The following is a 3,200-nucleotide window of genomic DNA, read 5'->3' on the forward strand; positions in this document are numbered from 1 at the left end:
TGGAAGACTGAAGGGAAATAATAACCCATTAATTTAAATGGACAAAAATTACTATCTAATGAGCAAAAAAAGGAGTTGCACTTTCTTCACTAATTAAGGCTAGAAGTGTTTTTGTATCAGCAGTTTAGAAAATTCTCCTCTTTTCTGCCATTCCCTACTCAAGGTCATCAAATTTTACAGCCGCCTTGTAGCCTCTTTTAAGAGACTATGACACAGATTGACTATATGAAGCTCTGGCAACATCCTGTCCATATATCATGTATTTATCTTAGCTTTGGTTATGTTCCCTTGACATTCATTGCAAGCATGGTTTCAGGAAATACCCTCTTCAAGTCATTTTATACAATAGGCATACACTAGCATAGCGTATGTTTTGTTCCATCTTACCTTCCTTATGTTCTTGTCTGATCACTTCAGCATCCTGATTTTCATGAAGGAGAACGTTCTGATCTGTGGCTGATTGTGTCTCCAGTCAGTATGTTAGGGAGAGATGGGTTAGAAATTAGTGAATTTAACTTTCCGTTTTACTGACATCTTATTACAGAGCACTGATACCAACTCCCACCATTTGCAACACACAGCTGTGTTGAGTTGTTGAAAACATCATTAGCAATAGCATCCTTCCAAGGTACTGTAGTTTCTTCTCTTGTCTAAGCAATTCTACCTCCGTTAGGAAAAAAGTCCTGTCATGGGTTTATAGAAGGTTTATAGAGTTTCCTTTTAACTCCCATCTTGCTCATGACTCTCATCACTGTTGGTTTGCAAGATGTTAGGGGTCTTATGCATATGTGAGGTACCGCTAGGCTGCACGTTCCCTCTCCTCTCATCCGTCAAGAGTGCAGATAGAAACAGGCTAATCTCTGACCACCCACGATGCAGGCCAACATTATTTATTCTACTGTCAACCAATGTGATGATTATTATGGCAATCGTATATATCTGATAAGATGGGCATTCCTTTCTGGCACTCCTTTACAGCACAGGCTTTACCCAACAAATTATTTTAGTATGCAGCTGTATGCTTTTTCAGTGTTGCAAACATTATATTCTGTGGCCTTTTCTTTTTCTGAGGTGTTCCATTAAAAATTTGTGAGTATGAGATTAACAACTAGCCTCCCCAGCCTTTGAACTGAACTGACTCTTGCAAATTGCAAGGATTTTACACTGATGCTTTTTAGTAATCATCTCCCACAAATGGGTCAAATTAGCACACAGTACTACTTAATTTATGCTTAAAAATAGGCACTATAAAACATTTATGCTATCCATCTGGCATGTGCTCTGACCAAAAAAAAATACAGCTGAACAATTTTGGAGAATCATGGAGCTACAGAGATATGGGCTCATTACCGTATTTGGTACAGTCCAGCTCCTGTTTCACCTCACTGTCCACAGGTGATAATTGCCTGTACTTTTATTTTTTTTCTGTCTGTGTCTCTCTCCCCCCATATCCCACAGGTGCTAATACTTTCTTTTTGCCCATACTATCATCCTCTAGCTGGGAAGCATAATTAAGCTAAATTCAGAGAAGCTTCTTCCCCATCTGTAACTAATTTAAAGTTCATAGCTTTTCTTTCAAAACTGAAGGAAGGCTTGAGTGCTTGTTGATACCAGTTGATTTAATAAGATATTATATCTTCCTTTAGAGCTCAGTTCACATATAAAATATTTGATACTTTCTGATACTAATATTTGCACATCCTCATGGACTTCATCCAGCCCAAGGGCTTTACCAATTCTTATGTTATGTTTTTCTAGCATGTCTTTCCTCTATCAGAAGTTGATTCTAGTGTAATTCGGGTTGCCTGTTCTCAGTTTTTTCCTTTGGGTCACTTATCTCAAAATGTTTGTAGACTTCCCCTCTCTTATAATATTATAAAGTAATTAAGTTTGCCGTGGATTACAGTTTAACTGCCACTGTGTTTCATTTAGTCTTATGTTTCCCCTCCATATGTGCTATTTTCATCTTGTTCAAAATGTTGGCCTGTCATTTTTAAGTGGTACTCATTTGTATATGCCTTGACTTTTGAGAAACAATATCCACAGCTGTAAAAGCCTGGAAGAGCTGCATTCACGCTTTAGAGAAGGAAAATAAAGATGAACAGCTTCCAAACATTTCACAATTAGTAAACAATGCCATGGCCTATTCTTGTCCCAGAAGTAGGACCAGACCAAATGAACTCTGCCTTTTTTAGGAAAGATCTGCGCTCCACGGCCCTGCATGTGGTTGTTCCCCGGAGCAGGCAGCCTGCCAGGCTCCACAGAGAAAGAAGGTAAGTGGTGGTGTAGGCATGGGAGGGAGCGAGGTAAGGGGCTGGAGATGCGGAGCAAAGCTCTGGATTTTGCTCCTTGCAATCTCTGTTGCTGCAGGGCGGAGTTGTTAGACAAAGGCCCAAGATAACTAGGACTTGTTTAAGACTTAAAACTAGGTGGTGTGAATGTTGTCCTCGACTGTAATTCCTGGGACTTACCAACAGTGGAATTAAAACTAAATTTTAGGAACACCATAACTGCCGGGCAGTCATAGGCAGTGCCTGCACAGCGTGCAGTTCTTGCACTACATCTGGTAAACATTTGAGGTGGTAGCTCTGATCTGTAGAGCAGGTCGGAACAGCACTGAACGGCGAGGGACTGGATTTAGCATTGCTGTGGGTCACTTCTAGTCCTGTGTTCATACGAGCTGAATTACCAGCTTTAAAAGACTGGATGTGGATGGAGAAAGAATATGGACAATGAAAATACTTTTATTCCACGTGTATATTGATACGAAGAAATGTTAAGACAGTCTCTAGTCAATTCGCCATGTTTCACCTGAAAGTAACAAGCTAAACTTGTGTTAAAAATATAAATTGTTTACAGAGTTTTGTTTGTATTTTTCTCAAACCTTTTACTTACCAATACAGTTATGAATGTTATTTTAGTCGCATAGTGCCACCTCCTTGTCACCTTTCAAAGCATTAGCTTTTCTGTAATACTGGTTTCTGGCATTCTATTTTTTTCCTGGTTCTTAAACATGTAAATCTTAGCTGTTCCTTTAAGCAAATAAAAGGCAAAATTAAGTGAATGTCTGCACCTAAAAATTGTAGAAAAAAAACTGGGGGGGGGGGGCTTTTGTCACAAATTGAACAGAAATAAAGATTAAGCAAAATGATTTTTTAATGTTGCTGTGCACAATTCAGCGTTAGGCCTTACGGTCCTTG

At 39.2% G+C, this 3,200-nt stretch overlaps 1 protein-coding gene across 2 annotated transcripts in view; it reads left to right on the forward strand.

The window, feature by feature from the left end:
* The first annotated feature begins 565 nt into the window (after positions 1 to 565).
* PRMT9 (protein arginine methyltransferase 9) overlaps positions 566 to 3,200 on the forward strand; it is a 24,525-nt gene continuing 21,890 nt past the window's right edge. For both annotated transcript variants that reach the window (XM_009327496.1, XM_009327497.1), the window contains exons 1-2: positions 566 to 628; positions 2,196 to 2,273. The gene's annotated coding sequence lies outside the window, so the exon portion shown is untranslated. The remainder of the gene's footprint in view (positions 629 to 2,195; positions 2,274 to 3,200) is intronic.

The sequence above is a fragment of the Pygoscelis adeliae genome, unplaced genomic scaffold, assembly GCF_000699105.1.
Source record: "Pygoscelis adeliae isolate BGI_AS28 unplaced genomic scaffold, ASM69910v1 Scaffold157, whole genome shotgun sequence".
In the NCBI taxonomy this organism is placed as follows: domain Eukaryota; kingdom Metazoa; phylum Chordata; class Aves; order Sphenisciformes; family Spheniscidae; genus Pygoscelis; species Pygoscelis adeliae.